The sequence below is a fragment of the Callorhinus ursinus genome, unplaced genomic scaffold, assembly GCF_003265705.2.
Source record: "Callorhinus ursinus isolate GAN/ISIS: 27379988/994484 unplaced genomic scaffold, GSC_fseal_2.0 scaffold18, whole genome shotgun sequence".
Lineage (NCBI taxonomy): Eukaryota > Metazoa > Chordata > Mammalia > Carnivora > Otariidae > Callorhinus > Callorhinus ursinus.
This window is the reverse complement of record NW_027397080.1, coordinates 712,526-736,551: the sequence shown is the minus strand read 5'-3', so window position 1 is coordinate 736,551 and position 24,026 is coordinate 712,526. Positions and strand designations below refer to the sequence as shown.

At 39.2% G+C, this 24,026-nt stretch overlaps 1 protein-coding gene and 1 pseudogene across 6 annotated transcripts in view; one reads left to right on the top strand and one right to left on the bottom strand.

Annotated features, from left to right (window-relative positions):
• MAST2 (microtubule associated serine/threonine kinase 2) overlaps positions 1–24,026 on the top strand; it is a 215,286-nt gene that overhangs the window by 118,234 nt on the left and 73,026 nt on the right. The gene's annotated exons all lie outside the window — the stretch shown is intronic.
• Positions 954–23,663, bottom strand: LOC112811605 (ubiquitin-conjugating enzyme E2 variant 1 pseudogene; annotated as a pseudogene).

Sequence of the window (24,026 nt, the reverse complement as noted above, 5' to 3'; positions counted from 1 at the left end):
ATTCAGCCCCACAGAATCTTATTACAATATCTGTTGTCTTAAACCCTCTGCTCTAATGCTTCTGATGGAACATGTGCTATTTTGTATTTAGTTAATTAACTAACAAACTCTGAGGACTTAATAGGTCCCAGGTAGCATTCTAAGCATTTAAAAATTTGAGGTCATTCAGTCCTCACACCAATTCTATGAGGAAGGGATTATTATTATGCTCATTTTGTGGGTGAGAAGACCAAGGCACAGAGAGGTTAAATAAATTACTCAAGATAAAACAGCTGGTAGGGGCGCCTGGGTGGCTCAGTTGTTAAACGTCTGCCTTCGGCTCAGGTCATGATCCCAGAGTCCTGGGATTGAGCCCGCCTCGGGCTCCCTGCTCAGCAGGAAGCCTGCTTCTCCCTCTCCCACTCCCCCTGCTTGTGTTCCCTCTCTCGCTGTGTCTCTCTCTGTCAAATATATAAATAAAATCTTAAAAAAAAAAACAAAAAACAGCTGGTAAGTGGCAGAGTTGGGAGTAAAACCTAGGCAGTCTGGCTTCAGAGATCATATTCTTTTTTTTTTTTAAGATTTTATTTATTTGAGAGAGAGAGAGAGCACGAGAGCAGTGGGGAGGGGAAGAGGGAGAAGCAGACTTCCCACTGAGCAGGGAACTCGATGCGGGGCTTGATCCCAGGATCATGACCTGATCCAAAGGCAAATGCTTAACACACTGAGCCACCCAGGTGCCCTGAGATCATATATATATATATATATATTTTTTTTTAATAGCACAGCTTATATATTTCAAATGAACAATAAATTAGTATCATTTACAGTATCTTAAGATAAATTGCCTTTGGGAGCTTCCTTTCCAGTACTTTGAGGTCTACAAGATGTATCTAGAAAATGTACTACTGTGGGAAATGACTGCTTAAATCGAAAGGGGGGGAGGGGGGAGGGCTTGTGGTTTCTTTTTTTGATTAATTGCTGTAACACTGTCCTCTGGGCGGCTGAGGGAGTTTCATGTTTTGTTTAGACATCATTAGGTGCCGGAGCTCTTGCAGGACAACTTTTTTATTTTATTTTATTTTATTGTGTTGTGTTAATCACCATACATTACATCATTAATTTTTGAGGTAGTGTTCCATGATTCGTTGTTTGCATATAACACCCATGCTCCATGCAATATGTCTTGCAGGACAACTTTGATGCTATATGAATTCTGCCATTTTGCTAGCACTGATTTGGCCCTCTTGGGTCCACCATTCCATTAGAACTACTAACTATTAACATTCATATTAATTTTTGTTACAAATCTTACAAAGGGGGGGTGCTTCTGGGTGTTTAGGTCCACATTCTATTTTAAGACTGTATATTAGGTTTTTATAAATTGTCCGAGCCCGTGGTGGCTGCCATCTTGTGTCGTTGTTGCTCGAAGGCTGGCCCCCCTGAGATCATATTCTTAACAACTATATTGTTCTGCTTCTCCATCTAAGATACTTCATTAATCTAATATAGCATATTCTGAATCTATATTATTTTGCCCCAGGTTTTCTCTTCCCAAAAAGACATGTTCATGACATTCTTTACTAAATTTCCCTATACTGGGGGTAGGAGTTGGTATTTTACAGTCTATTGTCACTTCCAGGCCCCTGCCTTTATTACCTTTTTTCTTCTTTTAGGCTTTGTTTGATTTTATCTTTTACCCCTGCTCATTGCTGTTCAGTTTTGTTCTCTCTATTCATATTCAGAGCCTAGGAGAGCATCAGTGCCTAGTGAGCACAATGATGCACTTAAATTCTACAAAATCCTTACCATGTAGATGTGTTTATTGAATACTGCTGTTAAGCAATTGAGCAAATTCAAGTTGAAAGAAGAGAAAAATGATTCTAGTAAACAATATGAAGAACTAAAAATTGAGAGCTACTGGCAATGAATTTGATCTCTATTTAAAAATAGATGAGCCAAGGGACGCCTTGCTGGTTCAATTGGTGGAGCATGCAACTCGTGATCTTGGGGCTATAGGTTTGAATGTAGGGAGCTAGGATTTGTACACTGCCATCTTGCAGTGGCCGTATTGAATTTGCCTTTTATTCCCATGGAGTGTAACTATTGATATGGGCTGAATTGTGTCCTCCTTAAAATTTGTATGTTGAAGTTATAACCCCCAGTACCTTTAATGTGACTGTATTTGGAGATAGGGTCTTTACAGGTTAAATGAGGTCATTGAGGTGGACCCTGGTATGAATGGTGCCCTATAAAGAGAGGATTTATGACAAAGACACAGAGGAGACAGCCATTTACAAGCCAGGTAGTGAGGTCTCAGAAGAAACCAACCCTACTGACCCTCCAGAACTGTGAGGAAATAAATGTCTTTTATTTAAGCCACCTAGCCTATGGTACTTTAGTTCTGGTAGTCCTAGCAAACTAAGAGCTATTGAGGCTTTTGGCTGCTTTGCCCTAAAGGGCTAGAAAATAGTATCCCTTTGCATGGTTGTTAGAACTGGCCCTCCTCAGAATCTTAACCTTCCTTATTGACTGCATCTTAGTCATGTGCTTAGAACCTTACAGATTGTTGCCCATAATAATTTGAAAAACAGTGAAGGCACAGCTTTAAAATGATGCCCACTCAGTCTGTACTACATTTCTCTTTGTTCCTTGATGAAAAAGGATAGATGGGTCTGTTTTAGACGAGCTTGATGATGGCTCTTACGTGTCTTGGTAGGGTCTAATCAACCTTAAGAAGCATGATACTTATGATAATGATTTGGGTTGAACTAATTAGCCTGTAACCTTCAGTCAACTTATATGTCTTCGAGGAATATGATTCCAGCCTATTGATTGGCACTCAGACATGGTTATTGCGTTGTTGACATAACCTGATTTGAAGGGGTGCTAGATGTGGTCTGTGGTGTAACCAGTGTCCCTGCAGAGAAGAAAGGCTGTTGTGTCTTTGGCTATTCACTGGCCCAGTTAGGCCTCCTGGGGAGGAAAGTTTGGTGTTGGCAACTTCCTGGAACACAGAATGATTTAGATTTTGATTCAGTTTTAAATTGCCATAGACTTTGTCAGCCCTGTAGTTGGGAGGATTTACAGCAAGAAATCCTTATTAGGGTTATACTGGAAGGGTTCTAACTCTAGCCCACTCCCTACTGTAGAGGAATTCTTTTCATACATTGTCTAGGAAAAAGCTATCCAGCCTTTGCTTAAACATCTTTAACAAGAAGTTCACTACTGAAGTTTGCAACTGATACTAATTCAGCCCTCTGACCACTCCCGTGTCACATGTGCGAGAGGCTTTTTGTAGACTTTTATGGCCAAGGACAGGTGTTCTTTTGGGCCTCCTCCAAAACTAGGCAGCCTTTGAAACCCCTTTTTGGTAGTGTCAAGATTGTTCCCTGCCAAAGAGAAAGCACTATTTTCATTTTAGCAACACCTGCTTTTCTTGTCTTTCTTTTTTTAAACAACTGCTTTTCAAAGTAACTCTAAAGAGGAATGTCTCCAGAACTTGTTCTTATCCTGGCCCTGTTGAAGGCAAATTATTTCATGTCTTTCTGCCTCAGTTTTCTACATCATTAAAATGGGGATAATAATAGGTTCTTCAAGGGTTGCTCTAAGGATTAGATGAGTCCATACAGGTAAAATTGCTCAGAATTCTACCCAGGCTGCTGTAACAGTTACTATGGTGCCATCTTTGTTGGAAAACTTGTATGTTGCTGGTCCTCACACTTCATTTTGCTATATGTTTTCTCATATTCTTATTTTCCCTTGGATAACTCTAGGTATCACTTATCATTATGTCCTGCCCATGGAAACTTTGTTACTGGCTAAGATAAGGCAGTGGCAGCTGGGTGCTCTTTTGCCCTCTCATACAGTTTCACTGATTGCTGCTAAAAATTGACCTGTTGGGGTGTAGCAGGATGTGGACTAAAATGAGAACAACTCTTTTGGGGCTATTTTTTGGCAGTAAGAAAAGTTCATCAGACTAGGTTTAAGGTGTTTCATTTTTCCTGTCCTCCTGTGTAAGGGAAAGAACAACTTGAGAGTGCCTTCAGGAGATAGGATTCTCCTATTAGGAAAGGGAAAGTACTTTTTTTTTTCCCAGTAGAAAGGTAAAATAATGAAGAATACTAGCTGTGACTTATCCTTTGTGTGGCAGAAAATTTTTCATAGATCCTGGCTTCAGGTAACCGTGAATAAACATACAGTTCTATTTGGCAGGATGCCAAAGGCTTGCTCTTAGATTAAGAAACTGAAGGTTTCTAGGATATTTTTGTTTCTGGAAGTAGGAAAATTTTGTTCACTTAAAAACTCTCTTTTTAAAATGTTGTATTATAGAAAATATCAAAAATGTTACAAAATAGAGTAGTCTCAGATTTTGAGTGTCTACTTATTATCAACTCGCGGTCAATGTATTATCTCCTCTGCATCTCTACCTAGTCCCCCTAACCTGATTATTTTATTTTATTTTTAAGATTCTGTTTATTTATTTATTTGACAGAGACATAGCGAGAGAGGGAACACAAGCAGGGGGAGTGGGAGAGGGAGAAGCAGGCTTCCCGCCAAGCAGAGAGCCCAATGTGGGACTTGATCCCAGGACCCTGGCACCATGACCTGAGCTGAAGGCAGACGCTTAACGACTGAGCCACCCAGGTGCCCCTAACCCGATTATTTTAAAGCAAATCCCAGACTGTGTCATTTTACCTGTAAATATTTCAGTTTGTATCTCTACAGGTAAGGGCTCTTTAAAAACATAAGCATATTACCGTTATAACACCTAAAACATTTAATAACAATATACCAGTATCATCAAATTTCCAGTCAGTATTCTTTCTTTTTTTGGTTATTTTTAAAGACTTATTTATTTATTTTAGAGTGAGAGAGAGAGCGGGAGGGAGGGGCAGTGGGGTGAGAGAAGGAGAAACTCCAAGCAGATGCCACACTGAGCACAGAGCCCATATAGGGTTGATCTCACCACCCCGAGATCAGGACCCCAGCCGAAACCAAGAGTCAGACTCTTAACCAACTGTACCACCCAGACACCCCTGTTTTATTTTTATTTTTTATTTATTTTTAAAAATTTTTAAAGATTTTATTTTATTTGAGAGAGAGAGAGAAAGTACAGAGGGAGGGTGACAGGGAGAAGCAGACTCCCCTCTGAGCAGAGAGCCCGACATGGGGCTTGATCCAAGGACCCTGAGATCATGACCTGAGCCAAAGATGCTTAACTGACTGAGCCACCCAGGCACCCCGTTTTTCTTTCTTTTTTTTTTAATCAATATCCAAACTATGCCAAACACAGTTCATTTGATTAATATGTCTCTTAAGTAGGGTGATCTTACCATTTATTACCTAAACTGAGAAACTTGATAATGAAAGGAGATTCTGTTAACAATTATACTGGGACAACAGGTAGAAACCTGATTGTCATGGGCAAATTGGGATGTCTGGTCACTCTGCTTCTAAGTTTCTTTTAATCTAAGTTTTTCCACCATTTTTCTTTTTCTTTTTGCATTTCATTTGTTGAAGAAACTGAGTTTGTCCTCTAGACTTTTCCTATATACTGGATTTTGCTTATTGCATCCCTGAGAGGTTGTTTAACATGTTTTTATGACCTCTGTATTTCCCGTAAACTAGTAGCTTGATCTGACTCTGGTTTGATTTGGGGGCCTGGGGAAGAACACTTAATAGTTGGTACAGTGTACAATTGTCAGGAGGCAGGTAATGTCAGATCTCTCCCATGTTTTGATAGTATTGGCCATTGATAATTATCACCATTATTTTATTAGGAGTTTGCAAAAGTGATATTCCCATTCCCTTTCCATCTTTTAGCTACAATACCTACAGAAAAGGAATTTCCCCCTCATTATCTATTTGTTACCCTTACTCTTGAGTCAATTTAGCTAGACTCTTTCCTGGCTCTTCAACCTGATGCCTCAAATGTCACCAGTTCCTTGGTCTTATTTCAAACCTGGTGACTACTGCTTTGTAGTGAAGATTGTATACTCACAGGAGCGCAACAGAAGATTTCCTTTGGAGCTTGCTGTTTAAGTAGCTGCTAACTGATTGCTGAGCTGAGGAGAACCTTGGCTTCCTCTTTTGGCCCCTAGTAGTCATCCTGGGGTACCTTTTATGTAGACCCTTGTTATGCAGGTGCTCCAAGAGGTGAGAACTGATCCAGATATCAAGAACCCAGCAGCCCAGGCAACCGCAAAGATAAATGTTATTTGTTCGTGTTTTTTTTTTTTTTTTAGGAGGGGCTCTTGCAGCAGCTTCTCTTTCATGCCCCTGGATGCTACCAGAGGAGGAACCAGTGCCAATCCTGATTGCCTTAGAGGGTCAATCCCTTCCCTTGTCTTGGTAGATAGGAGGTTTGGAGTTAGACAGTCCTTCTTTTGAGGAACTAGCACACTTGTGGAAGAGTCAAAAGACACAAATAATTTTCAATGATAGAGTTATCTTGCATAGAAGAGTTAATTTTCATGGTGTACCTTCAGGATAAATTCCTAGAATTGGGGATGCTGAGTCAAAGAATAAATGCATATGTAGTTTTATTAGCTATTGTCCAGTTTCCCAACATAGTGGTTATATCATTTTGTATTTCCACTAGTGGTGTAAGATAATGTCTACAGTAGTCCCCTCTTATTTGCGGAGGACCCAGTGGATGCCTGAAACTGCGGATCGTACCAAGCCCTATATATGCTATGTTTTTTCCTATACATACATACCTATGATAAAGTTTAATTTATAAATTAGGCACAGTAAGAAATTAACAACAATAAATAATTTTAAAATAGAAAAATTATAACAATATACTGTAATGAAAGTTATGTGAATGTGGTCTCTCTCTCAAAATATCTTTTTGTCCTGTACTCACCCTTCTTGTGATGATGTAAGATAATAAAATGCCTACATGATGAGATGATGTGAGGTGAATGATACAGGCATTGTGACATAGCATTAGGCTCCAACTCCCTGACAGTATTGTCTTCCCGGCTGTGGGTGACTGAAACCACTAGGTGTGAAACTTCGGGAGGGGCGGGGGGGGGGACTACTGTCATATGTCAACTATACTTCAGTTAAAAATAAAAAGAAATTAAAAAATAAAAAAGCAGGAGACCTACTGTATTTGCTCACAGCCTTGCCAACCAAATATATTATCAAGCTTTTGAATTTTTGCCAGTCTGATGGGTGAGAAATGATATCTGAGTAGCTAACTAAAAAAAAGGTCATATTAAGGGGCAACTGGGTGGCTCAGTTGGTTAAATATCTGACTCTTTATCTCAGCTTAGGTCTTGATCTCAGGTTCGTGAGTTCAAGCCCGGCGTGGAGCCTACTTTAAAAAAGTAAAATAAATAAAAATTTAAAGAGTAAAAAGTCATATTAAAATTATCCTTAAGGACGAAGAATGTGTTTTCCAACCTTATGTGGAGGGAATTAGTTTTCCTGTCCTAGGAAATGAGGTGGATTCATCCATTATTTCATTCAACTGTGTACTAGATCCTGTGAGTAGAGGAAAAGGCCTAAATTGGCAGTAGGAAAATTCCTAGCTCATGGTGGAGTGAGAGGTAATGCTTTTTATCCAGTAAGCTTTCAGCTTTCAGCCTCATTCATCTCTATTATAGCCATTCTGAGAACATTTAAGGTGATTGCTCTGGAGTTTAGCAGATATATATATTTTTTAAATATTTTATTTATTTGAGAGAGAGAGAGCAAGAGAGTGAGAGAGCGAGAGAGCACAGGTGGGGGAGAGGAAGAAGCAGGTTCCCTGCCAAGCAGGGAGCCCGATGCAGGGCTCCATCCCAGGACCCTGAGATCATGACCTGAGTCAAAGGCAGACACTTAACCTACTGAGCCACTCAGGTGCCCCCAAAATTTTTTTTAAAAAATATCTGCTAGGGGCACCTGAGTGGCTTAGTCGTTTAAGCGGCTGCCTTCAGCTCAGGTCATGAGCCCAGGGTCCTGGGATGGAGCTCCTCATCAGGCTCCCTTCTCAGCAGGAAGCCTGCTTCTCCCTCTCCCTCTGCCCCTCAGCCCCACTCGTGCTCTCTCTCTCCCTCAAATAAATAAATAAAAACTTAAAAAGAATAATTTCAAAATTGCAAGAATAGTTCAAAAAGTCCCCCACCCCCAAACCAGTAGCCAGCAAACTAGAGCCCGTGGGCCAAATGCAAGCTACAAGCCTGTGTTTGTACAGCCCTTGTGCTAAGAATGGATTTTACATTTTTGAAAGGAATGTTTTTTTAAAAAAACCTAAGGACTGTGTAACAGAGATCACATATGGCCTGCAAAGCCCAAGATATTTATTATCTGGCCCATTACAGAGTTTTCCCTAATCCATTTGAGAATCCATTCCTGACATGATATCCCATCACCCCAGAATACTTCAGCATGTACTTCCCACAAATACATTTTTGTAGCTATAGCCCTTAAAATCAGGAAATTAACATTGATAAATACCATCACCTAATTTACGGATTAATTCATATTACTCCACAAGTCCCAGTAATGTCTTTTATAACAGAAGAATCCAACAGAGGATCATGTGTTAAAATTTTATTTCTTTTAGTTTCCTAAAATTCAGAACAATTCTGTAGTCTTTTCTCAACTTTTATGACTTAGACACTTTTGAATGTTACAGGCTGGTTATTTGATAGAACGTCTTGCAATTTGGATTTGTCTGATATTTCCTCAGGATTCGTTTCAAGTTATGCATTGTTAGGGAGGAAAAACTTTTCCTCTACCCTCTTAGTTCAGTGCCTGGGGGCCTCTGAATTAAACTAACAAAAGAAAGATTAGCAGGAGAAAAGGCGTACAATGTTTATTAATATTTATATGCTTAGGAGTTCATAGAAAAGGAAATGTAACTCAAAGAACTGTTTAGACTCAGAAGCTTAAGTACCTTTTTACAAAGAAAAGCGGGTTTGGGCTTCAGGGGATGATAATTTGTGGGGCATATAGGAAATATGTGGAGGAACTAATGGAAAGTAAAGTCTGTTTATGCAAACACACTGTAGCTCTTCTCTCCCAGGTACAGAGGGACGGACATATTCCTCAAAGGGATATCTGCCTGGTTTCAGGCAGATAATGAGAGGGCAGAGAAGTCTTCCTGACTCTGTTGATTCTCATTTGCCTTTGGCTTAAAATAATCCTTTTACCAAAGTAGCATATTTTGGGGTGGCAAATTCTGGTCGCCTTCAGCATGTTTAGCAGGATGTTCCTTTTGCTGTTCCTGAAAAAGGATGGTGTGTTCTTTTGCATCCTATCAGGTGATACAGGCTTTCATTTTATCTCATTATCCTGATATTAACCTTGATCACTTGATATGCTACATTTCTGTGCTGTAGGGTTACTTTTTTTTCTCTCTCTCTATTTAGTATTTTGAGGGAAAGTTATATAACTTTCAATGAAATTATGTAACTACTCCATTTCTCAGCAAATTCTAATCCACTATTTTTAGCTTCCATTGATGTTTCTTGGCTGAATTGTTACTCTATACTGGTTGTCAAATGGTATTTTTCAAATTCCATCATTCTTTCTGCGCTCATCAGTTGGCATTGCATTATTAAGGGAAAGGTTTCTCTTCTCCCTGTTCATTTTTTCTCTTTCATGTATCAGCATGAATTCAGTGGGCTCTTATTTTGTTTAATGGGTTATAATCCATTTTTTTAAAGATTTTATTTATTTATTTGAGAGAGAGAGCACAGGTGGGGAAGGGCAGAGGGAGAGGGAGAAAGAAATGAAACAGACTTCACACTGAGCGCAGAGACTGACAAAGGGCTTGATCCCATGACTGCAAGATCATGACCTGAGCCGAAACCAAGAGTTGGATGCTTAACCAACTGAGCCACCCAGGTGCCCCTATTTAATGGGTTATAATCTATTAATAACATTATATATTTTGATGTTGAAATTGTACCATATTTGGTCAAGGGGAGTCTCTTCATGCTGGCTTTTTTTTTTTTTTTTTTTGGACATGTCCCCACCATTCTTTGAGAACTTTGTAACTTTCTGGCCCTGTAAGACATTCCTGGCTGGCTTATTTTGTACTCCCTACCCTAGCCCTTTTATTAGCCATTTCTCCAAGGAACATGGGTCCTTTTAGTGGGAATGGTATTTAAAAGCCACAATATTGACGATAGGCATGTTTGCTGATACTTGCGTTCACTGTTCCAGGGAATGTATACGTGTACCATGCATGTGTGTGTGACTTCCCCCAACCTCTTGGCCATCATCATCATCTAATGGCTTCTGGACTGAATTATTCAGGAAGGAAGAGGACGAAGGAGGATTTTTAATTCCACTACATATATTAGATGCAGCCTTAGATGCCTGCATAATTTTTAACAATTAAGTTTACTGTTATCATTTACATACTATAAAATCCAATTTTAAGTTATCCAGTGGTTTTTATCAAATTTGTAGAATTGTGCAGCCATCACCATAATCTAAATTTAAAATATTTCCATAACCCAAAGAGCTTCCTTGTGCCCATTACACAGTTGCACTCTTTTCTCCTAGGGAACTCTTACCTTAGGCAACCACTGATCTGATTTTGGCTGTATAAATGTGCTGTTTCTGAACATTTCATATAACTGGAATCATATACTTTGTAGTTTTTTTTTTGTTTACGGCTTCTTTTAGCATAATGTTTTTTGAGGTTTATTCCTTTTTATTGCTAACTAATGTTTCATTGTATGGATAGACCACATTTTGTTAATCCATTCACCAGTTGATGGACATTTGGATTGGTTCCAATTTGGGACTATTTGGCATAAATGTTGCTGTGAACATTTACATACATGTCATTGTGTGGACATATGTTTCCATTTCTCTTGGGCAGATCCTAGGAATGAAATTGTGTGGTATGGTAAGTTTATACTTTTTAAAAACCTCCAAACTGTTTTCTGCAGTGGCTGTATCATTTTCTATTCCCACCAGCAATAGTTGAGGGATTGTTTTTCTACCTTCTCACCAACACTAGATATACTGTCTTATTGATTATAGCCATTCTAGTGGGTGTGTAGTGGTAGCTTACTGTGGTGGGTTTTTTTTTTTTTCTAAGATTTTATTTATTTACTTGACAGAGAGAGACAGCGAGAGAGGGAACACAAGCAGGGGGAGTGGGAGAGGGAGAAGCAGGTTTCCCACTGAGCAGGGAGCCCGATGCGGGGCTCGATCCCAGGACCCTGGGATCATGACCTGAGCCAAAGGCAGATGCTTAACGACTGAGCCACCCAGGCGCCCCAGCTTATTGTGGTTTTGATTTGCATTTCCTTAATGATTAGTGGTGTGAAGCAGCTTTGTATGTAATTGTTGACCATACATATATCTTCTTAGGAGAAATGTCTTTTCAAGTCCTTTGGTCATTTTAAAATATGGTGTTATTTGTTGTTGTTGAGTTGTAGGAGTTCTTTATATATTCTGGACATTAATTTTCGGTAGTATCTTTGCATAGATTTTGTTCTGGTATTATTTGGATTACTAATTATTTTATTTTATTTTATTTTTAAGATTTTATTTATTTATTTGGCAGAGAGAGACACAGCAAGAGAGGGCACACAAGCAGGGGGAGTGGAAGAGGGAGAAGCAGTCTCCCTGCTGAGCAGGGAGCCGGATGCGGGGCTCAATCCCAGGACCCTGGGATTATGATCTGAGGCAAAGGCAGACGCTTAATGACTGAGCCACCCAGGCATCCCTGGATTACTAATTATTTTTAAAAGAGGTATATTCTCCCTAGTCTAAATGTTTGCAAGAAGTTCATGTAGAAGAAGGACCAAGGCAGTGACCTAGACTATATGGAAGTGTCTGTGGTTCATAAGGAAGCTCATTATATTGCAGTTTTTTTCTAACTGTAAGTCTATCCTTGGGCCTCTGCATTATGGTCCCAAATAAGGGAGTTTATTCAGGAAATAAACTCATAACCATCCATTCATTGTGTCTTTGAGTGGGTTCCTTAGTACTTACTGTCTTTCACTAATTCTCTTTTTTGATTATTTTACCTCAGAGTTTACCTCATCTGTTGAGTTTTAATAATTTTTAAAATTGAGGTATAATTGACATTATATCAGTTTCATACAGCATAATGATTTGATATTTATATATATTGTGAGCGATAACTACAGTATGTCCAGTTAACATCCATCAATCACCATACACAGCTACAAAATTTTTTCCTTGTGATGAGAACTTTCTTTTAATTAATTAATTAATTGAGAGGGAGAGAGACCGAGCGGGGTCAGGGGCAGGGGCAGAGGGAGAGGGAGAAGGAGAGAGAGAATCTCAAGCAGACTCTACACTGAGCCTGGAGCCCAACATGGGGCTCTATCTCACAACCTGAAATCATGACCCGAGCCGAAATCAAGAGTTGGGTGCTCAACCAACTGAGCCACCCAGGTGCCCCTGTGATGTAAACTTTCAAGATCCCCTCTTTTAGCTACTTTCAAATATGCAATACAGTATTATTAACTAGAGTCACCATACTGTAATTAAACTCCCATGACATTCATTTTATAACTGGAAATTTGTATCTTTTGACCCCCTCCACCCATTTTGCTGTCCCCCCCACCCCCTACCTCAGACAACTACAGTCTGTTCTCTAGATCCACAAGCTAAGTTTGTTCTAGATTCCACATATAGGTGAGATCATATGGTATTTATCTATTTCTGTCTGACTTAATTCACTTAGTATAACGCCCCTTGAGGTCCATCCATGTTGTTGCACATGGCAAGTTTTCATTCTTCTTTATGGATGAATAATAATCCACTCTATTATACCATATTTCCTTTATCCACTTATCCTTTCAACATCTATAATTTTAATTTATAAAATAGCTCATTAAATTATTTTCCATATCTATTCTTATTACTGCTGGTTTTGATTCATTAATTTTTATTTTTAAAATGTTATTTATATTTCTGATAAGCTAAAGTATTCTATATTTGGAAGTCTTTCTCAGATTTCTTTTAGTTGAGTTTCTTTCTCTTTCTCTTTCTCTTTCTCTTTCTCTTTCTCTTTCTCTTTCTCTTCTCTTCTTTCTTTCTGAGAGAGTGAGCATGAGTGGGGTAGGGGGAGAGGGAGAGAGAGAATCTTAAGCAGCCTTCATGCCCAGCCTGGAGCTCATCTAAAAACCATGAGATCATAACCTGAACCAAAATTAAGAGTTGGATTCTTAACTGACTGAGCCACCCAGGCATCCCAGTTAGTTGAATTTTGACCCAAAGAAATTCATCTTCCATCAATGATTTTATTGACTGACTTTCTTAGCATTAGAATTCATTTGCCCATTATAGAAATTTCCATCTAAGCTGCAAAATGCTTCTCAGTATGTTACATCAGATGATCTGATCACCCCAGCATTACTCCTAGAGCCCTCTCTTCTTCTGTTCCACTCTAGACTGAGTATTCTCCAGTCCTCTGGCATAGTTGTTGTCATGGTATTCCCAGTACCTCTCTCCACTGTGCGTTCTGAGTTCCCCAGGCCTTCTGCCTTCTTCTTAGTTTAATCTTTCATTTTTGTGGAGCATAGACACCCAGATTCTTAAAAGGAAACTGTGTCAGTATATGTTGCTTGAGTTCTCTTCCCTGACATATCTAAGTTTCTTCTTTCTTGGGCCTCTGAAGGCCAAGGATTGATTATATTTGCACATTTTTTTTTTTAGTCCTTTGAACCTCGCAATTAACAGTCACTAAAAACCACTGTGATAGAATTTGGCTACTGAAAGTGGGGGCCTGGTCCTTAAAGTAGCCTCTGTTTGTATTGCTGCTTCATAGAAACAGAACTGTGTTCTAATCTTCTCTATTATGGAAATTTGGGCATAGGCGAGACAGCTGGGCTATTTATTGAGGAAGGAGGCAGAAAAGAAGGGCTGTTACTAATGCAGGGTTTAATCTGGATGTTGGACTAACATACGGTGTCATTACAACATCTTTTTAAGTTTATTTATTTATTTAGGTAATCTCTACACCCAGTGTGGGATTCAAACTCATGACCCCAAGATCAAGAGTGGCATGCCCTTCTGAGCATGCCAGGAGCCCCTTCAAGACATTTTTGTATCTCCCTTTAACCAATAGCTCTCAAAGAAACTGGTCTGGAAATGTAACCTGGGAGTGGACTCATAATTTGGAATTTCCAAAGAAATGTAGAAACCATGGGAATTAGTAAAGACAAACCAAATTTACCACAACTTCCTAGACACTGTGTAATCAAGAATAACTTTATACTATTTCATTTTACCAGGGCCTGTATTTGTGGAGGGCCTCTTTAGTGAAAGTATACTTCATTCAAGGAAAAAATCTTTAGTCTCAGGATGCCTGGGTGGCTCAGTCTGTTAAGCATTTGCTTTTGGCTCAGGTCCTGATCCCAGGGTCCTAGGATCTTGTCCTGCATCCGGCTTCTTGCTCAGCGGGGAGCCTGCTTCTCCTTCTGCCTGCCACTCCCCCTGCTTGTGTGCGCTCTCTCTTTCTCTCTCTGACAAATAAATAAATAAAATCCCTTTGACTACCAAGTGATGTACTGCTTTGAAAATGTATGACAGGACCATTCTCTCTCATTCATTAGTTCTCCAAGTAATAATAGTGTATCAGCCATTGTCCTGGGCCCTGAAAATACAGACATGCTTAGAATATACAAATTCTGAAGCAGTGCCCACTCTTGGGCTTTTGAATTTCTCTCCCATCTCTATGGCCAGGTTTATTCATTTAGAACCCTGGGAATGTGAACATCAACTACAGTCACCAATGACAGAATTATCTGATCTCTAGATGGTGGGCACATTTACTAAGGTGTGGTGGGTAACTCTTTCTTCATCTTGAGACTGGGGGTGGGGACATGTTGCTGCTGCCATGTTAGGGAAACTTCCCACCATGTCACACAATTAACAGGGGAGGATATTGCACTGGTCTATATTTGGCCAGTTTCCCCCCCCTCCACAGGTTTTTTACTTTAAAACTGTTGATTCGTTCCAAGCATTCTGGGTCTTTTAAATCCATGTGGTGGTACCTTGGACATTGACATTTGAACTTTAGACCTGTGTTTATTTCTTTTCACTCTTAAGTTGTTATTGTTGCAGGTCGATATTGCTGAGACTTTTAGGTTTGGCTGTTATAAACTGCTACAAGCTGAATCATACTCTTGTTTTTGTGGATACATGCCTTCTGAATCATCTTTAGAACGGAGATCCACATTAAGAAAGTCCTACACATGATCTTAGCCAAAATGCCAAGAAGCAATTTCACACTGAGAAAGTCCTAGAGCAGAGATGTAAATTACATTCGGTTTTCAAAAAATGTTAGTACCTTATTGTGACTTAGGACAAACTACTTAGCCTCTCTGTGCCTCGAGTTCCTTGTCTGTATAAGGGGAATAATAATAGTACCTGCTTCATACGGTATGAGATACTACATGTAATACTTTAAATGGTGCCCAGTTAGCACTCAATAAATATTAGCTATTATGATTATTGCTTTATTTTTTTAAAGATTTATTTATTTATTTTAATGAGAGAGAACGAGAGAGAGAGAGAGAGAGAGAGCACATAAGAGGGGGGAGGGTCAGAGGGAGAAGCAGACTCCCTGCTGAGCAGGGAGCCTGATGTAGGACTCGATCTTGGGACTTCAGGATCATGACCTGAACCGAAGGCAGTCGCTTAACCAACTGAGCCACCCAGGTGCCCCTATGATTATTGCTTTAAATGCATAGCTAAATTCAATAGACTGTTAAGAAAATGCCAAGGGACCCAAATCTAAGAAAACAGTACCTGAACAGTGGAAACCAGTGTGGAACTTCTAAGAAAGTGGGATAAGGAAGAAGTGTACTGGGGCGCCTGGGTGGCTCAGTCGGTTAAGCGACTGCCTTTGGCTCAGGTCATGATCCTGGGGTCTTGGGATCGGGGCCCGCGTCTGGCTCCCTGCTTGGCGGAGAGCCTGCTTCTCCCTCTCCCTGCCTACTTGTGTTCTCTCTCTCTCTCTCTGTCAAATAAATAAAATCTTTAAAAAAAAAAAAAAGAAGGAGGAAGTGTACTAGTTTTGATGTCCTTTAGGGAAAAGAGGATAAAGGCCTTGAGCTTGTTTGGGGTAGGGAGACTCTAAGGTAATATAGAATTGAGATCCCATGTATAATTAGGACCCTCAGAGGACCTTACCCTCAGTGGACTAGGAAAACGGTTTACCGCTGGCATGGAGAGATGAAGTTCTTTAGTCTCATCTCGGTTTTTATTTTATTTTATTTATTTTATTATTTTTTTAAAGATTTTATTTATTTATTTATCAGAGAGAGAGCACAAGGAGGGGGAGCGGCAGGCAGAGGGAGAAGCAGGCTTCCTGCTGAGTAGGGAGCCCGATGTGGAACTCGATCCCAGGACCCTGAGATCATGACCTGAGCTGAAGGCAGTCGCTTAACCGACTGAGTCACCCAGGCGCCCCAGTACACTTCCTCCTTATCCCACTTTCTTTCCAACCCACTGAGCCACACAGGTGTCCCTCATCTCCATTTTAAATAGGGCTCTTAATAATAAAAACTTTCCTTGAGAATTTTTAACTGTAGGCTTTTATTCAAGTGAATTTGGAGCCTGGAGTTTACAATGTATATGTGGTCTAGGAACTGATTCTGAGGTGGTGATAACCTTGACAAATCTGTCAGAAAGAAACTCAAAACTTCATTTAAATGACACACCCTGGAATCAGGTAGTGCAGAGTTTCCATATATAAAGCCAAAATGAAGGTGATTTCACAGTACAAAATTATATATCATACAAGGAAAAAATCTACCGCAAATGAGATTCAATAGAAAAAAAGAAACAATAAGCCTGAGAACTTCAGAAAGTAACCACTATGGATAAAGATTATGAAATAAGTATATTTAAAATGAATAAAAACATAAAAGACACAAGAGAAAAAAGACATATTTAGTAAAAAAGATCAGGCATATTTGGGAAAAATGTGAATTAGAATTCAATAAATTAAATATGTTGTGTCATTAAATTTGAAAAGTTAACAGTCAGGTTATATAGTAAAGCTGTGGACAAAGTTAGTAAACTTTTATCTAGAGTGCAGCACAGAGATGGAAAGATGTAAAGTACGACTGAGAGCTAAGAAGTATGGAAGGTACAGTAAGAATGTCCAACAGAATATAGAGAAATGGGGGAAAGGCAATATTTATAGAGATAATGATTGAGACCTTCCAGAATTGATTAGAAATAAAATAACATCATGAAGTACAATAAGCAGAAATAAATCTCCATCTAGATACATTGCAGTAAAATGACAGGACCATAAAAACAAAAGTCTTGAAAGAAATTAGAAAACCCTCAAGAATCCACAAAAGCTAAAAGAACTCTAACAAATGAGTTCAGTAAGGAAGTCCACCCAAGAAAATTGAAAACAGATATACACCCAAATACACAAATGTTCATAGCAATATTATTTAAAATAGCCATAAAATAGAAACAACCCAAATGTCCATCAGTTTTGAATGGATAAATAAAATGTGGCATATTCACACAATGGAATATAATTTAGCCATAAAAAGAAATGAAGTACTGATAAATACTACAATGTGGGTGAATCTGGACATCATTATGCTAACTGAAAGAAGCCAGACACAAAAGACCACATAATGTATTATTCCGTTTCTATGAAATATCCAGAATAGCTGAGTCCATAGAGATAGAGAGTAACATTGGTGGTTGCCTGGTAAGGGAGGTGGGGGAAGAAGGGGGAATGGGAGTGACTGTTTATGGTTACAGGAGTTCTTCTGGGGGTAATGAAAGTGTTCTGGAATTAGCGGTGATGGTCGCACAACTTTGCAAGTATACTAAAACCCCTGAATTATATACTTTAAAAAGTTGAATTCTGTGGTATGTGAATTATATCTAAAAAACAAGGTTAATGGTAAAAAAAAAAAAAAAAAACTAGAGAAAAAAAATTAACTACAAAGGAATAACAATCCTAAAAGCAAGCTTCTTCTTTTTTTTTTTTTTAAGCTTTTATTTATTTGACAGAGAGAGACACAGTGAGAGAGGGAACACAAGCAGGAGGAGTGGGAGAGGGAGAAGCAGACTCCCCACTGAGCAGGGAGCCCCATGCGGGGCTCGATCCCAGGACCCCAGGACCATGACCCGAGCTGAAGGCAGACGCTTAACGACTGAGCCACCCAGGCGCCCCTAAAAGCAAGCTTCTTAACTGCAATAACAGGAGCCATAAAACAATGGGATAATATCTTTAAGATACTGAGAAGAAAGTCACTCTCAATAAGAGGGTGTAGGATTCCATACCTGCTTAATTATCCTTGGAAGTCATTGAGCAAAATAAAGAATTTCAGACAAAGATCAAAATTGAGAAGGTTTATCACTATCAGATTCTCACTGAAATCATTGCTAAGAAAAGAGGAAGAAAGGTGTGAGATCTAAGAGGAAATACTGAGCAAAGAAATTGGAAAATCTATGAGTAAATTTAAGTAAACAATTCTTGCATAGAACACTAATAATTATTAATTTGACAGTATAAAAACAACCTAGACCTGAAATACTGGACCAAATAACATGTAAGTTGAAAGGGGATAGGGGAGAATTGGAGTTAAGATCTTTTAATTTTGTTCAGAAGAGTTGAGATGCTGGCTAACCTTAGACTTTGTTAGACAAGAATACGTGTTAAAACTTTAATAATAATGGGGATGCCTGGGTGGCTCAGATGGTTAAGCGTCTGCCTTTGGGTCAGATCATGATCCCAGGGTCCTGGGATCAAGCCCCACATTGGGCTCCTGGCCCAGCAGGGATCCTGCTTGTTCCTCTCCCTCTGGCTCTCCCCCTGCTCATGCTCTCTCTCTCTCTCTCTCTCTCTCTGTCTCTATCTCTGGGTCTCAAATGAATAAATAAAATCTTTTTTAAAAAACTTTAATAATAATTACTGTTTTTTAAAAAAGAAAATGAGTGTATAATTTCCAAATCAATGAAGGAGGGGTTAAAAAATACTTGACTAATCCAAGAAAAGCTTCCATCAAAAAAAAAAAAAGAAAGAAGAAAAGAAAAGGTAGAGTAAGGGAGATTAGGGCAGGGCAGGTCACAGTATCATGGGGAAATAGGTAAATCACATTTTAGTAGGTCTTGAAAGAGGTAAGGGATTTTTGCCATTGTATTACGGGGGAAAGGGCATTTCAGGTAGAGGGAATAATTCATGCAATGACTGTAGTAGCTAATGATCTCTATGTGAAATTGGCCTTTGGAAGGTTTGGAGCAGAGTAAAATAATCTCATTTATGTTTTTAAAAGATCACTATGACTACTTGAGAATAGACTGGGAATAGGAGACAAGAGTAAACCAGGGAGAATAGTTAGGAGGCTGTTGAAATAATCCAGGCAAAAGATACATAATGGGTTTATTTCCAAGCAGCACCCTTTCTTGACTGAGAAAACACACCTTTTCTCCCACTCTAGCTTCTCAGTCTTTTTTTTTTCTTATTTATTTATTTATTTATTTATTTATACTGATTCACTTACTTACTTTTTAAATTCTGGTATAATTTGCTATGTTATATTTGTTTCAGGTGCACAATACAGTGATTCAACAGTTCTATACATCACTCCGTGCTTAGCGCTGATAAAGTGGACTCTTAATCCCCATCACCTGTTTCACCCATCCCCCCACCTTTCTCCCCTCTGGTAACTGTCAGCTTGTTCTCTATAGTTAAGATTCTGGGTTTTTGGTCTCTTCTTTTTATTTGTTCAATTGTTTTGTTTCTTAAATTCCACACATGAGTGAAATCATATAGCATTTGTCTTTCTCTGACTATTATTTCACTTAGCATTTTACCTTATAGGCCTATCCATATTGTTGCAAATGGCAAGATTTCATTCTTTTGATGGCTGAGTAATATTCCATAGCATATATATACCACATCTTCTTTATCCATTCATCTATTGATGGACACTTGGGTTGCTTTCATATATTGGCTATTGTAAATAACACTGCAGTAAACTTAGGGATACATATATCTTTTTGAATTAGTGTTTTTGTACTCTCTGGGTAAACACCCAGTAGTGGAATTACTAGATCATATGGTAATTATATTTTTGATTTTTCAAGGAACCTCCACACTGTTTTCCACAGTGGCTGCTCCAGTTTGCATTCCCAACAATAGTGAATGAGCGTTCTTTTTTCTCCACATTCTTCTCAACACTTGTTGTTTCTTGTGTTTTTGATTTAGTCATTCTGACAGGTGTGAGGTAATATTGTAGTTTTGATTTGCATTTCCCTGATGATGAGTGATGTTGAACAACTTTTCACGTGTCTGTTGGCCATCTGTATGTCTTTTTTGGAGAAAGTCTGTTTATGTCTTCTGCCTATTTTTAAATTGGATATATGTGTGTTTTTGAGTTGTATCAGTTCTTTATATATTTTGGATATTAGCCCCCTGGTGGATGTATCGTTTGCAAATAACTTCTCCCATTAAGTAAACTTTTAGTTTTTTGTTTTTTTAAAGGTTTTGTTTACGGAGAGACACAGCGAGAGAGGGAACACAAGCACGGGGAGTGGGAGAGGGAGAAGCAGGCTTCCCGACGAGCAGGGAGCCTGATGTGGGACTCCATCCCAGGCAACCTGTCTTTTAGTTTTGTTAATGATTTCCTTTGTTGTGCAGAAGCTTTTTTTTTTTTTAAAGATTTTATTTATTTATTTGAGAAAGAGAGAATGAGAGACAGAGAGCATGAGAGGGAAGAGGGTCAGAGGGAGAAGCAGACTCCCTGCTGAGCAGGGAGCCTGATGTGGGACTCGATCCTGGGACTCCAGGATCATGACCTGAGCCGAAGGCAGTCGCTTAACCAACTGAGCCACCCAGGCGCCCCTCAGAAGCTTTTTATTTTGGTGTAGTCCCCTTAGGGTTTTTAGGGGGAGTGGGGGATGGCTTTTGTTTCCCTTTCCTCAGGAGACCTATCTAGAAAAACGGTGCTATAGCCGATGTCAGAGAAATTAATACCTGTGCTCTCTTCTAAGATTTTTATGGTTTCAGGTCTCACGTTTAGGTCTTTAATCCATTTTGAGTTTATTTTTGTGTATGGTGTAAGAAAGTCGTCCAGTTTCATTCTTTTTTTATGTAGCTGTCCAGTTTTCCCAACACCATTTGTTGAAGAGACTCTTTCCCATTACATAATCTTGCCTCCTTTGTTGAAGACTATAATTGACCATATAATCATTGGTTTATTTCTGGGCTCTATTGTGTTCCATGCCGACTATGTGTCTATTTTTGTGCCAGTACCATACTGTTAAGATTACTACAGCTTTGTATTATATCTTGAAATCTGGGATTGTGATACCTGCAGTTTTGTTCTTTTTCATGATTGCTTTGGCTTTTCAGGGTCTTTTGTGGTTCCATACAAATTTTTAGTTTATTTCTTCTAATTCTGTGAAAAATGCTGTTGGTATATTTTTTTTTTAGATTTTCTTTTATTTTTTAAATTTTTTTCTAAAGATTTTATTTATTTATTTGAGAGAGAGAGAGAGCACGCATGAGCATGAGCAGGGGCAAGGACAGATGGAGAAGCAGACTCCCCGCTGAGCAGGGAGCCTGACCCAACACAGGGCTCGATCCCAGGACCCTGGGATGACCTGAGCCAAAGGCAGACACTTAACCAACTGAGCCACCCAGGTGCCCCTAAGATTTTATTTTTTTTAAGTAATCTCCACACCCTCCTCGGGGCTCGAACTCACAGCCCCGAGACCAAGAGTCAAGTGCTCTGAGACAACTGGGTGCCCCTGTTGCGTTAAATCTATAGATTCCTTTGGGTGGTATCGACACTTTAACAATATTTTCTCCCAATCCTTGAGAATGGATATCTTTACATTTGTTTGTGTCATCTTCAATTCCTTTCATCAGTGTTTTATGGTATTTATTTATGATTTTATTTATTTATTTGACAGAGATACAGGGAGAGAGGGAACACAAGCAGGGGGGAGTTGGGAGAGGGAGAAGCAGGCTTCCCACTGAGCGGGGAGCCTGATCCGGGGCTCCATCCCAGGACCCTGAGATCATGACCTGAGCTGAAGGCAGTTGCTTAACAACTGAGCCACCGAGGTGCCCTCTTTTATGGTTTTGAGAATATAGGTCTTTCACCTCCTTTATTAAGTTTCTTCCTAGGTATTTTATTCTTTTTGGTGCAATTGTAAATGGGATTATTTTCTTAATTTCTCTTTATGCTACTTCATCATTGACGTCTAGAAATGCAACAGATTTCTGTATATTGATTTTGTATCCTGTGACTTTACTGAATTCATTTATCCATTCTAGCAGTTTTTTGGTGGAGTCTTTCAGGTTTTCTATAGTATCATGTCATCTACAAATAGTGAAAGTTTTACTTCTTCCTTACCAATTTGGGTGCCTTTTATTTCTTGTCTGATTGCTGAGGCTAGGACTTCCAGTACTATGTTGAATAAAAGTGGTGAGAATGGACATCCTTGTCTTGTTTCTGACCTTAGGGGGGAAGCTCCCAGTTTTTCTCAGAGTATGCTGTTTGCTGTGAGTTTTCATATATGGTCTTTATTATGTTGAGGTATATTCCCTCTAAACCTACTTTGTTGGTTTTTTTCATGAATGGAAATTGTACTGACAAAAATGCTTTTTCTGCATTTATTGAAATGATGATATGGTTTTTGTCCTTTCTCTTGTTGATGTGCTATATGACGTTGATTGATTGCAAATATTCACTCATCCTTGTGTCCCAGGAATAAATCCCACTTGATTGTGGTAGGTGGATTTTTTAAATGTATTGTTGAATATGATTAGCTAATATTTTGTTGAGGATTTTTGCATCTGTGTTCATGAGAGATATTGGTCTGTAGTTTTCTTTTTTTGTAGTGTTTTTACCTGGTTTTGGTATCTATAATGCTGACCTCATAGAATGAATTTGGAAGTCTAGCTTCTTAGTCTTCACAGGGACATTGTCATGGTTGTTACTCTGAAATAACATCTGAAACTCCTTAACCTTAAATGATCCCAGATTCTTCTGTATTTTATTGATCATGCTTAATGAACCAGAAGTGGTCTTTTCCTCACTCTAAATTCTGAAGGGAAGCAGCCACTTGTTAGCCAGTTACTGAGTTCTAGAGTTTCTCGGAGCAGCTGGACTTGTGGGATTTGGAGATTGGAGAGGTGTAAGGGGTCTGCAACTATGCTTCCTACTCCATACCCTGTATTGCTTCAGACTGGGAAGAAGCAGACCTCCTAAATGAGTTTACAGCAGCTCCTGGAGGGAGGGGGTAGGGGTCAGATTTGCATACCTGCTAGTTGATGGAAAGAAGAATTTTTGAAGGCTGGAGTTTCTCCAGATATGGCCACAGTTCGACAGTATCATAGAGATTGCACAGGTGCTTTAGTCGTTGTTCCCACTATCCACTGAGATGACTATGGAGAAACATAGAGGAAAATGAAATGCCAGGTCTTGCTCCAAGTGACCAAGTGACTGGGATGGTATTGAACAGCAGTCTGTTCTGTAGGCAGGAGAGCATCAGCTCAGAGGGCTTCTAGGTTTCCTCCCATCAGCTGAGAGTTGGTGTGGCTGACTGTAAACATCTAGTACTTTCATCTTACTGGGATGAAGGAATTAAGAACTGTTCTTTACCTTCGAGGATCGTGGGGCAATGGCCAGAGCCTGTTGAAATGGAAAAATTAGCCAGTTCCTTGTTTCGGATCCCAGCTGAGTCATGGCATCTGTATCAGGGTGTCTGACTTTTTTTCCCCTGGCAGCTGTTGCAGATTTGCCAATTGAGATTATGTGTACCTTCATAAAAAGGCATGTGGCCTGGAAATATGATCTTTAGTATTTTGGATTTTGTTTTAAATTTTAAATAAGATCATGGCAAGTGAAATTAGAATCAATTATCTGTCCCTCCAGTGTCAAGAGATCTTCATTTTCATACACAAGGAGTTTAGAAATAATGGTTTGATATACCTTACACATGTGAGGTATACAAGTATCTTATTTTAATCCTTATGACAAATCCTATTCATCCATTCATTCATTTAACAAATATTTTTTGAGAGCCTGCCATGTGCCAGGCAGTGTTCT